Source organism: Leucoraja erinacea, chromosome 1 (assembly GCF_028641065.1).
Source record: "Leucoraja erinacea ecotype New England chromosome 1, Leri_hhj_1, whole genome shotgun sequence".
NCBI classification, from domain to species: domain Eukaryota; kingdom Metazoa; phylum Chordata; class Chondrichthyes; order Rajiformes; family Rajidae; genus Leucoraja; species Leucoraja erinaceus.
In genome coordinates, this window is record NC_073377.1 from 112690283 (window position 1) to 112704134 (window position 13852).

Genomic DNA, 13852 nt, shown 5'->3' on the forward strand with positions numbered 1-13852 from the left:
ATTCCATCTACCCACCACCCTCTGAGTAAAACTGTTGCCCCTCTGGTTCCTATTAAATATTTTTCGGCTCAACTTAAACCTATGTCCTCTGGTTCTTCATTTCCCTATCCTGGAAAGGTAGGCAGTGCATTCAGTTTATTGATTCTCCTCATGGGTTTATTCACGTCTAGAGATCACCCCTCATCCTCCAGCAAGGCATCTTTTTTTAGTTTAGTTTAGTATAGAGATACAGCACGAAAACATGCCCTTCAGCTCACCGAGTCCGTACTGACCAGCGATCCCCGTACACTAAACACTGCCCTACACACGCTAGGAAGCAATTACAATTTTACCAAGGCAATTAACCTACAAACCTGCACGTCTTTGGGGTGTGGGAGGAAGCCGGAGCGCCTGGAGAAAATCTACAAGTTCACGGAGAGAACGTACAAACTCCGTACAGACGCCACCTGTAGTCTGAGTGAACCCAAGTCTCTGCCGCTGTAAGGTGGCAATTCTACCTCTGCACCACCGTACTGCCCACATTTTACATCTGTGCCCAAAGTTCACTCAGACTGCAGTCTGAAGAAGGGTTTCGGCCCGAAACATTGCCTATTTCCTTCGCTCCATAGATGCTGCTGCACCCGCTGAGTTTCTCCAGCTTTTTTGTGTAACCTTACATCTGTGCCCCCCTGCTCATCGAACCACCCACCTTCCACTGGAAGAAGCAATGAATATTAAGGCGGACTCACAAAAATTAATATCATATCTACACAATAGTATTTTAAATAGAGAATTACTATCAGAGGCAATTAGAGAAGTCTGGGAAAAAGAACTAATGATAAAAATTTCAAAAAAAACATGGGAAAAATATTTGATATATATATATACATAAATGTTCAATTAATGCTAGACACAATTTAATTCAATTTAAAATACTACATAGATTATATTATTCAAAAAACTAGGCTGAATAAATTCTACCCAAATATCTCTCCCATCTGTGATAAATGTCTTTCACAAAATGCCAATATTACACATTCTTTTATTTCTTGCACAAAACTTCATAAATTTTGGTGTGATATTTTTGATATATTCACAAATCTATTTAAGATAAAAAATGGAACCTAATACTGAAAAGATTATATTTGGAGTAATGGGAGATGGGAACAAATTAAACATATCCCAAAACTCATTTTTTAATTATGAGTTAATAACAGCAAAAAAACTCACACTTAAATTCTGGAAAAATGCTACTATACCAACGCTTAAAATGTGGATTAGTAATATGTTGGACACAGCACACCTGGAAGAAATGAGACTCCTCATGATAAACAAGACCAATTCTTAACGAGTTGGTCTCCATTTATTGATTTCTTGGATTCATGTGGTGCAACAGTATCGTAAAAAATAAATATTTCAGGTATGGGTGAAAGATGATCAACAAGATAAAAACCTCTCCTTGCGGCTATTTGATAATCTCCTGCTCTACTTCTTGCTTATTTCTTTTCCTCACTATCTCTTTTTCCTTTTTATTTACACACATTACACTTTTCTCTATTCTTTACTATCTCTTTCTTTCTTATTTCTCTCTTTAAAAAAAATTAAAAAATGAAGTTGTACAGATAATGCATTATGTTAACATATTTTTGGTACCTGTAAAAAGGTACCACTGTATTGTACTTACTTCTAATAAAATCAAATAAAATTTAAAAAAAGAACCACCCACCTTTTGGGAACATTTCCAACTATTTGCCTTTCAAAATATTGCCATCAAGATATTGTTGACAAAACTCTTTCAAAATTTGCCTTTGTTGCCTTTGCATTTGATGCATCTTTAACGTAAATGTCATTTAACTTGTCCTGCCATTCTTGAAGAAACATATATGAAAACCTCATATCTCTTTCTCTCTCCATATCTTTTAAGATTCAAGTCATCATCTCTCTCTTGTCACCAGCAGGAAGAGATAAGATACGAACACAAAACTCAAAAAATTCAGACTTTAAAAAGAATTAAATTCCAAAACAGAAATGCTAAATCCTATTATGTGATGTAGTGGTATTTAGATTTCTGAGATAAGTTGAACATTGAACGTTACTGAGGCTAATCTTTAAAAATAAATCTATGTTTTAAGCGTGCCAGTGTGTAAAAAGATTTTTAAAATGTACGTCATAACTACTGAAGGATTGAAAAGTCAGTAAACTGACTCTGACAGTTGGTATGTGGATAAGGACGTTTTAGAGGGATACGAGCCAAACACGGCATGTGGGACCAGTGCAGATGAGGCATTTTGGTCTGCATGGGCGAAAACTTAGTTGGGCCAAAAGGGCCTGTTTTCATGCTGTATGACATTAGCACCTTATCACAGCAGTTTAGTCCTGACCTGGGTGGAACTCCGAATCAACAATCCTTAAATTTTAGAGATACGGAATGGAAACAGGCCCTTCGGCCCACTAAGTTTTCGCCGACCATCGATTACTCATTCACCATAGTTCTGCATTATTTCACTTTTGCACCCACTTCCTACACACTACAGGCAATTTTACAGAGTTCTCTAATTAAACTACAAACCTGCAGGTCTTTGAGATGAGGAAGAAAACTGCAGCACCGACAGGAAACCCACAGGATCATAAGTAAAATGTGCACAAACAGCAGCCGAGGTCAGGATTGAACCACACATTCACTCTGTGCCTGTCTTGAACTTCTATCTGCCTCATTGGAGACCTTTGTACTATCTTTTATCAGAATTTGCTGGCCTTTATCTTGAATTGGACTAAATATTATTCCCTTCATCCGGAAGCTGGATACTGTGGATGGCTTGATTGTAATCATGCATAGCTTTACCACTGACTGGAAGCACGCAACAACAAATTTTTTCACTGTACCTCAGTACATGTGACAATAAATTAATTTCCTGTCCCGATTTACACCTACACTCTAGTCAGTTCCACATTGTATGTCATGTGCCGGATGAAATCATTGCGTACTGTACATGTTTCCGACTTTCCAATAAACATTGATTTAAAGATTACAACCGATGATCACCATTGGTCACTCACATTTTTCCATCAAGTACATTAATGCCGTGGATAGGGTACAACAATATAGTTTATGTATCCTGTGGGAGAATTTTGATGATTTGTAACCAAAAATACCATTTAGTTCACTTTAAAACACACACTGCTGGCGTAACTCACTGGTGTCGGGCAGCATCTGTGGAGGGAATGGACAGATGATGTTTCGGTTTGGGACCCTTCTGATCCTAAACATCACCTATCCATTCCCTAAGATGCTGCCTGACCTGCTGAGTTCCTCCAGCATTTTGCCCAAGATTCCAGCAATTGAAGTTCCTTGTGTCCCTGTTTGGTCTACAGTCTTCAATGAAGATCCTCATTAAGGATGACCTTAGAGTTATAGAGTCTTCCAGCATGGAAACAATCCCTTTGGCCCAACTTGTCCATGCCAACCAAGATGCTCCATCTAAGCTAGTCCTATGTGCCTGGATTTGATCCATATCTCTCGAAACCTTTACTATCCATTGTTGCTGATTACTTGCCAAGCATAACCCTTGACTGGAATGAGAGGTGGCGAGCCAACATGTCCTATTCATATCACTGGCCTGTGATGGACAACTTACAGCCATCTGCCCTGAGATTACATTCAATGCAGTTTTCACTTTTGTCAACTCCTAGAGCAAATTGGCCAAAACAGGTGCAGCAGTGGCAGAGTTGCTGCCTTACCATGCCAGAGACCCGGGATTAATCCTGACTACAGATACTGTCTGCACGGAGTTTGTACGTTTTCCCTGTGACTGCGTGAGATTCCTCCGAGTGTCTCCGGTTTCCTCCCACATTCCAAAGACATGCAGGTTTGTAGGTTACCTGGCTTCTGTAAATTGCCCCGTAGTGTGCAGGATAGAACAAATATATGGGTGGTTGTTAGTCAGCGCAGACTTGGTGGGACAAAGGGCCTGTTTTCATGCTGTATCTCAAAACTAAACTAAGTTTACTAGATAGTGCCAATTCGATTTGCAGTGAAATATTGATAATGCTGGTGGCCTTGCTGAGGCGGTGTGAAGTGTAGATGGAGTCAATGGAAGGGAGGTTGGTTTATGTGGTTAGAAGGTTATGGGCCAAAGACGGGCAGATCAAACGAGCATAAATGGGGCAATTTGGTTGGCATGGGCAACTGGATTCAAAGGGCCCCATTTTCATGCTGACTATGATTCTTCCAAATAATGCAAAGGAGATTCTGACTGGTAACATGCTGGACTGGACTTAGCCACGACTGCAGAACTAATAGATTGCTGTGCAAAATTGCCAAGATCCAAATTACCCGAATGACCTTAGAGAAAACAGATTGCAGTGCAGCAACAAGCATCTGGAAGATCATCCATAGAAGTCCTAGTGCCGCCGGCTAAATTCCATAACACATCAAATTGAAGTTAAGCTGTTTAAGGGTGAATTCATAAAACATTTTTACACGCAAAGACTGGAAATCACTCTCCCACATCAACACATGAATAAAGAACAGGAGGAGTATATAATATGGTTCATTCAGCGTGAGATCATGTGAGGAGGTTGAAGGGAGACCTTTAGTTTAGTTTAGTTTTGAGATACCGCGTGGAAACAGGCTCTTCGACCCACCGAGTTCGTGCCAATTAGCCATCTCCACACGCTAACACTATCCTACACACACTAGCCACAATTTACAATTATACCAAGCAGATGAGCCGACAAACCAGTACGTCTTTAGAGTGTGGAGGAAACCGGATGTCCCCAAAGAAAACGCACGCAGGAATGAATTGAATGAACTAACTCCATACAGATAGCACCCATAGTCCAGATCGAACCCGGGTCTCTGGCGCTGGAGGGCAGCAACTCTACTGTTATGCCACCATGCCAAAGGTTCCCAACCTTTTTCGTTCTATTTGCCCCTGGCAACTTTTATAGCACATAACAATATTATTTCACTTATTTATGAACAACTAATGAAGAACAGATACCAGTATACCAGAACCAAACACAATCAGTCAATGAGAAAAATATGTACAACTCCAGAATCAACATGTTTTCCCCCTGGGTAGGCACAATTTACCCCCTGAGGGTAAATTTACCCCAGGTTGGGAACCCTTGGGGTCGAGGTATATAAAATTATGAGAAGCATAGATTGGGTAGACGGTCAGAACTTTTCTCCTCACTTTTCACTGTCCCTTGATACATGTGACAAGATTCAGACATTTAGGCCATCTTGAAGTCAAGTCTCATTTTGTCATTTGGGACAATAAATAGAGATAATTAAATGGCCAAGAAAATTATTGGATTGCTCAAAGAAATGGTTCTCTAATGAGTAAAATTTAAACTTCTTTCTTTAAACTTTGTCCCTCTCACCTTGAAGCAATGCTCTTCAGTATTTGATATTTTTCTCTTGGAAAGAGGTTCTGACTGTCCAATGATACCTCATAATTTTACATACTTCAACCTCTCGCTTCCACCTCCAGAGTTCCAGAGAAAACAACCTTAATCTGTCCAACCTCTCCCTGTATCTTATACCCCCTAACCAATGGATCATTCTGGTGAAACTTCTCTGCATCCTTTCCATGGTTTCCACATCCTTCCTGTAATGAGGTTATCAGATACATTATACAACAAATAAATAATAATTTCAACACTGCTCATCCCAAACCCCATCCCCTTCCAATCTATATCCTTTCCACCGACTTCACATTTTACACCTGTTATTTCCTTATGTATCTCTTTAACTCACTACCTATTTATTTTTGTTCAAGAAGGAACTGCAGATGCTGGAAGATCGAAGGTACACAAAAATGCTGGAGAAACTCAGCAGGTGCAGCAGCATCTATGGAGCAAAGGAAATAGGTGACGTTTCGGGCCAAAACCCTTCTCCAGACTGATGGGGGGTGGGGGGGAGAAGGAAGGAAAAAGGGAGGAGGAAATGCCCTCGTTCTTCAGGGAACGGGGATTCCCCTCCGCCACCATGGATGAGGCTCGCACCAGGGTCTCATTCATACCCCGCAACACTGCTCTCTCTCCCCATCCCCGCACTCGCAACAAGGGCAGAGTCCCCCTAGTCCTCACCTTTCACCAGCCAGCAAATACAACAAATAATCCTCCGCCATTTCCGCCACCTTCAACGTGACCCCACCACTTGCCACATCTTCCCATCTACCCCTATGTCTGCCTTCCGCAAAGACCGCTCCCTCCGCAACTCCCTTGTCAATTCTTCCCTTCCCTCCCGTACCACCCCCTCCCCGGGCACTTTCCATTGCAACCGCAAGAAATGCAACACCTGTCCCTTCACCTCCCTCCTCGACTCCATTTAAGGACCCAAGCAGTCGTTCCAGGTGCGACAAAGGTTCACCTGTATCTCCTCCAACCTCATCTACTGCATCCGTTGCTCTAGATGTCAGCTGATTTACATCGGGGAGACTAAGCGGAGGTTGGCCGATCGTTTCACCGAACACCTCCGCTCAGTCTGCAATAACCTACCTGAACTCCCGGTGGCTCAGCACTTCAACTCCCCCTCCCATTTCCAATCCGATCTCTCTGTCCTGGGTCTCCTCCATTGCCAGAGTGAGCAACACCGGAAATTGGAGGAACAGCACCTCATATTCCGCCTGGGTTGCTTGCGTCCGGATGGCATGAACGTTGAATTCTCCCAGTTTTGCTAGCCCTTGCTGTCTCCTCCCCTTCCTTAACCTTCGAGCTATCTCCTCCCATCCCCCCGCCCTCGGGCTCCTCCTTCTCCCTTTTTCCTTCCTTCTTCCCCCCCACCCCCCCATCAGTCTGAAGAAGGGTTTCGGCCCGAAACATTGCCTATTTCCTTCGCTCCATAGATGCTGCTGCACCCGCTGAGTTTCTCCAGCATTTTTGTGCACCTATTTATTTTTGTTTAGTTTAGTACAAGAGGCACTGCCTTTGGTCCTCTGCGCTGACCATCGATCACCTGTACACTAGTTAAATCCTACACACCAGGAACAATTTACAGAGGACAATCAGCCTACAAACCTATAAGTCTTTGGGATGTGGGAAGAAACCAGAGCACCCGGGGAAAACCCACGCAGTCACAGGGAGAACTTACAAACAGCAGACAGCACCCGTGGTCAGGATCGTAAGGCAGCACCTCTACCGCTGTGCCACTGTGCTGCACCTTCAGCATTAATTGTTAATTGGCATTATTTTGTTTGGCTTTTCAGTTTTTTGACTGTCAGCAAGTCCTGAAAGAACATGTATCGTTCAACAGCTTGTTACTGGTAAAATCAAAGCCATGCTGTTCATCACTGTAAAAAGCTCCACTCCACTGTCAATCTTCCTGGCAACCTGCTGAGGCTGTAACCAAGTAATAGGCACTTCCAGTGACCTGTTTAATACTGAACTGTGCTTTAAATCATGCCTCCCTTAAATTATTGGTCTCTGCTCCTTCTCAGTTTCAGCAGTGATAGATCTTATATGGACATCATTGTCACATTGACATTTCAATGTTTACAACATGCCATCCCTTCACATTGCAAATTTCAGGTACCCAAGTCAAATAATTTATATTTAGTTTTGGAGATGGAGTCTGGAAATAGGCCCATTGGCCCACTGGTTGAGAGGGAAAGATACATCAGCCATGATTGAATGGCGGAGTAGACTCGATGGGATGAATGGCCTCATTCAGTTCCGATGACGTGAACTCATGAACTGATGAGTCCTCGCCGACCGCCAATCACCCGTTCACACTAGTTTACAGAGGCCAAATAACCTACAAACGAACATCTTTGGAATGTAGGAGGAAACTGGAGCACCCGGAGAAAACCCACATGGTCAAGGGAGAAGGTGCAAAGTCTGCACAGACAGCAGGATCGAACTTGGGTCTTTGGCGCTGTGAGGCAGCAACTCTACCAGTTGTGCCACCAACCCGCCTTTTGCGGAGGAATTTACGGATGGGAAATAAATGATAGGAACTCCCATTTTAAAAGCTTGTTTTTGTTACAATATCATTAGCCTTTGGCCTTTATTAGAAACCGAGGTGTGATTTCTCAATTGTTGATGTTAAAGTGGATAGCAGCAATCTCATTATCAAAGTAACCAGAAAACAGTTTATGTGGAAGGAATAATCTCCTTCAATTACAATCACGGCAAAATGGAAGAATCGGATGGCACTAAGTAGAACATAGTCAATATGGACATAATTAAAAGATTCATTTGTTGAAATAACAATTACATGTAACACCAGGGAAATTCATGCTTACAAGCTCAAGAGTTACACTAACCTCATGAACCCGACGAAAAATGGTTCTTTGGTGAGGAAATTAGCTTTTTTTTTAAACTGAATTTATTGATCAGCACAATTAGTTTATCCTTGCTCTCACTATTTATATAAACACCCCAAGTGGGAACAATGCAAACTCTTGTGTCGTAAAAGGTCTGTTATCGGGTGGCATAGTGGCGTAAAGGTAGAATTGCTACCTTTCAGCACTACACACCCGGGTTCGATCCTGACTACAAGTGCAGTCTCGATGGAGTCTTCACGTTCTCCCTGTGGGTTTTCCCCAAGTGCTCCGGTTTCCTCCGGTTTGTTGGTTAATTGGCTTCGGTAAAAAAAATTGTAAATTGTCCCCCATGTGTAGGGTAGTCTGGTTTTACAGTCTGCCTTTCCCAGGAGCAAACACGATAGTATGCATGTTACCATTAATGTAATTCACAATGTTATACATCGGATGACACCAATTATATGGTACCGAAACAGCCACATAATTCCATACCAGTGCTTATGAATGGCATGAACCTTTTCCTGCCTTCCCTCCCTAAATCTATCAGCTTTAGTCAGAGGGTGGTGAATCTGTGGAATTCATTGCAACAGACGGCTGTGAAGGCAAAGTCAATGGATATTTTTAAGGCGGATAGATCAGCCATGGCGGAGTGGACTTGATTGGCCGAATGGCCTAATTCTGCTCCTGTAGCAAGTGAACATGAGCATCACCCTCTGCTCCTTTCTCCACACACTAGTCTGGCTTTCCTTTAAATGCATAGTTTCCAGAGTTTCATATTCCCATCGCTTTTTGGGTTCAACCCCATTCTCCTGCCTTCTCCCCATAGCCCTTGACAACCTTACTAATCAAGAATTGTCAAGATCCGTCTGAAAAGAGAGCAGTGCTGAACCACTATCTGTCTCATTGGTGACCCTTGGCCTACCCTTGATCAGATTTTGCTAGCTTATCTTGCACTGAACGTTATTCCCTTATCATTTATCTGTACACTACATGGCTCGATTATAATCATGTATTGTCTATCAGCTGACAGAATAGCACGTAAAAGCTTTTTGCTGTACCTCTGTACACGTGACAATAAACTAAACTGAGGAGTAGAGCTGAGGAACTGTGGAAAAAAATTAAGCAGGAAAGAGCAGAGAGAAGATTTACGTGGATATTGATGGCCTCAGCATTAGGGAGAGGTTTGGCAGGCCAGCTCTTATAGAGGAATATAAAATCATGAGGGGAATAGACAAGGTGAATCCACAGTTAATTTTACCCAAAGTATGGGAATCAAGAACCAGAGGATTTTAGTTTAAGGTGAAAGGAGAAGGATTTAAGAAATCTGAGGGGCAACATTTTCACAGAGAGGTTGGGCGCCATGGCGGCGCAGCAATGGAGTTGCTGCCTCAGCGCCAGAGGCCCGGGATCGATCGTAACTACGGGCACTGTCTATACGGAGTGTAGCATAGGTTCACCAGGTTAATTCCCAGGATGGCGGGACTGACATGCGATGAAAGAATGTGTCGACTGGGCCTGTATTCACAGGAATTTAGAAGAATGAGGGAAGATCTTATAGAAACATATAGGATTGGAAAGGCTAGATGCAGGAAAAATGTTCCCGATGCTGGGGGAGTCCAGAACCAGGGGTCACAGTTTAAGAATAAGCGGTAGGCCATTTCGGATTGAGATGAGGAAAAACTTTTTCACCCAGAGAGTTGTGAATCTGTGGAATTCTCTGCCACAGATGGCACTGGAGGCCAATTCACTGGATGGTTTCAAGAGAGAGTTAGATTTAGCTCTTAGAGCTAAATGAATCAAGGGATATGGGGAAAAAGCAGGAATGGGGTCCCAATTTTAGATGATCAGCCATGATCATATTGAATGGCAGTGCTGGCTTGAAAGGCCGAATGGCCTACTCCTGCAGCTATTGTTCAATAAAAATTACCCAATGGCCTCCACAGCTATCTGCAACAATGAATTCCACAGATTCACCACATTCTGACTAAAGAAATTCCTCCTCATTTCTAGAATCTCCTTTTTAAAGGCCTACCAATATATTCTGAGGCTGTGCCCTCTGGTCCTAGACTCTCCCACTAGTGGAAACATCCTCTCCACGTCCACTCTATCCAGGCCTTTCACTCTTCGGTAAGTTACAATGTGGTCCCTCCATCATTTCAAAGATCTCTGTTATATCACGTCTCTGCCTTATTGCGTCCAGAAGAAAATAATGAGACCATGAACCTGCCGTGACCATTGGGCAAATGTGGCACATGGAGATTTCATTGTATTCCATTTATATTTATTAATTTAGGATTGTATCTTGACACCCTCACCCTCATTAACAAGATGACAATAAGGTCCATCTCCGATCAATGTCAAGAAGGTAGGTGTGAACCTCCTGCTCATAGACTCATATAGGATGGAAACAGGCCTTTAGGCCCAACTTGCCCACACCAACCAATGTATCCCATCTACACTAGTGTCACCTGCCTGTGTTTGGCCCATATCCCTATAAATCAGGCCTATCCATGTACCTGTCTAATTGTTTCTTAAACGTTGCAATAGTCCTGCCTCAATAGCAATTCTGTCAGCATCACCCTTTGTGTGAAAAAGTTACCCCGCAGGTTCCTTTTAAATCTTTCGCCCTTCACCTTAAATCTGTGACCACTGGTTCTCGATTCCCCTACTCTGGACAAAAGACTCTGTGCATATAGCCGATCTATTCTACTCATGGTTTTGTACACCTCTATAAGATGACCCATATCCTTCTGAACGCAATGGAATAGAGTCCCAGCCTGCTCAACCTCTCCCTAGAGCTCAGACCTTTGAGTCCTGGCACTATCATTGTAATCCACTCAAACCACTGCCATCCATCGAGTAAAAGTATTCTCACAGTGCTCGATTCACTTAATAGCAAAATATCCACAAAGACCAAATGGAGAAGAATTTCTAAAATTAATGAATTTAGTGAATCAGAAACAAATTAAATTTGAAGGGATGTTTGATTATTCAGAGTGAAATTAAACTGCATTTTTGACAGAACATTTCTTCCATACATCACCTCAATGGAAATGATAATTAAAATACAGAAATGCTTCATATATGTATGTGGCTAATACCTTTACAAGGTACAAATCCATTTTCCCCCAGAGGGATGAGACAAGGTGAAGAAGGATTCTGAACCGAAATGTCATCTATTCGTAGAGTCATAAAGTCATACAGTGTGGAAACGAGCCATTCAGCTCAACTTGCCCACACAGGTCAACATATCCAATCTAAACTCGTCCTACCTGCCTGCGTTTGGCCCATATCCCTCTAAACCCGTCCTATCTATGTACCTATCTAAATGTTTCTTAAATGTTTCGATAGTCAGAGCCTCAACAGCCTCCTCTGGCAGCACGTTCGATGTTCTCCAGCTGCTGCCTGGAATGTGTTACGGTAGCATTTTCCGTTTTGTCACTTTTGAACCAGCATCTGCAGTTCCTTGTGCTCCACTGCAAAATCTCCTCAAGGTATGCATACTTTGAAGAGTCTGAAGAATTGTCTCAACCTGAAACATCACCCATCCAAGTTCTCTGGAGATACTGCCTGACTGGCTGAGTTACTCCAACACTGTCTATTTTGGAAAAAAAAAAACCCATCTGCCGTTCATCACATCTCGCTGTGTTTTTGTCATGTTTAATGGAGAATGGGTTATTGCACAAACTATGCCTTTCTGGGAAAAGTGCTTTGGTCTAAACTTTAAGTTGACTGCCTCATTAGTATGTTCAGACTTAGAGTCACACAGCATGGAAACAAGGCCTTCAGCCCAACTTGCTCAGACCGACTAACACGTCCCATTAGACTATTCCAACCTGCCTGTGTTTGGCCCATATCTCTCTAAACCTATTCTATCCATGTACCTGTCTAATCGTTTCTTAAACATTCCGATAGTCTCTGCCTCAACCACCTCTTCAGGCTGCTCATTCCCTACACCCACCACCCTTTGTGTTACCCCCTCAGATTACGATTAAATCTTTTCTCATTCACCTTAAACCTGTCCTCTGGTTCTCAATTCTCCCACTCTGGGCAAGAGACAAAAGTGCATTTACCCAATCAATTCCTCTCATGATTTTATACACCTCTATCAGATCACCCCTCATCCTCATGTGCTCCAAGGAATAGAGGCCTAGCTTGCTCAACCTCTCCCTGTAGCTCAGAATCCTGGCAACATCCTCTTACTTCTCTGCACTCTTTCCAACTTGACAACATCCTTCTTATAACATGGTGCCCAGAAATGAACACAATACTCCAAATGCCACCTCACCGGTGTCTTATATAACTGCAATATGACCTCCCAACTTCTATACTCAATATTCTGACTTTATACTTATAGGTATATTTTTTCCAAGGTCCCTTTCAATGCACTAAATCTTGTACTCTTTATCTTTTATCTTTGCACTGTGCTTGTATTCATGTAGTCTCTCTTTGATTGAACAGCAGGCAAACTAATGGTTTTCACTATATCACGGTACACATGACAATAATAAAGCAAACTAAATTATTTTATGCTCTTGAGAAGGATCCATATCGATCAACATAGAACAAAACAATATAGCACAGCAATGGTCCCTTCGGCTTACAATGTTTGTGCCAAACATGATGACAAATTAAACTGATCTCTCCCTGGACACGATCCATATCCCGCTATTCCTTACACTTCCATGTGAACAATGAGATCCGCATTCTTCTTAAGACCAGATCCCAGGCATTCAGGTCTGGTGACGCAGAGGTATATAAGAAGTCCAGGTATGACCTTGACGAGGCCATCAAAAAGGCCAAAAGCTGGAGGATGAGGTGGATGTTCGGCAACTGTGGCGGGGCTTGAATGCCATCACCTCCTACAAGGCGAAATCAGGAGGCAGCTCAAACGACAGCGAAGCATCACTCCCTGACAAGCTCAATGCATTCTACGCACTCTTTGTTAGGGAGAACACAGATGTGCCTTCCCAAGCCCCATTCACCCTGATGGTATTACAGCCACAGTCACAGTGGCGATGACAGAAAATCCTTCAAGGGGTGAACCCTCATAAAGTGCCTGGACCTGATGCTATGCCCGGTCGAGTTTTCAAAACCTATGCGGACCAACTGGCTGGAGTTTTTGCAGACATTGTCAGCCTCTCATTTCTGAAGTTTGATGTTCCCACCTGCTTTAAGAGGGCATCAATAATACTGGTACCCAAGAAGAGTAAGGTGAGGTGCCTCAATGACTATTGACCAGTGGCACTAATATCTGTGGTGATGAAGTGTGTTGAGAGGTTGGTTATGGTGCATATCAACTCTTACCTCAACAAGAACCTCGACCCATAACAGTTCGGAAGATGAGATCTCACTAGCTCTACACTCCGCATTGGACCACATGGACATTAACAACACTGTCAGGCTGTTGGTTATAGACTACAGCTCGGCGTTCAATATCATCATCCCCTCCAAGTTGGTTACCAAGCTCACGAAACTGGGTCTCTGCACAACCCTCTGCAATTGGATCCGCGACTTCCTCATCCACAGACCACAGTCTGTTTGAATTGGCAGAAATACTTCATCCTCAGTAACAATCTGTACGGGAACACCTCAAGGAT

The 13852-nt window shown here is 42.8% G+C and overlaps 1 protein-coding gene across 2 annotated transcripts in view; it reads right to left on the bottom strand.

Moving 5' to 3' along the window:
* The window catches only part of grid2 (glutamate receptor, ionotropic, delta 2), a 938309-nt gene that overhangs the window by 674913 nt on the left and 249544 nt on the right, over positions 1–13852 (bottom strand). The gene's annotated exons all lie outside the window — the stretch shown is intronic.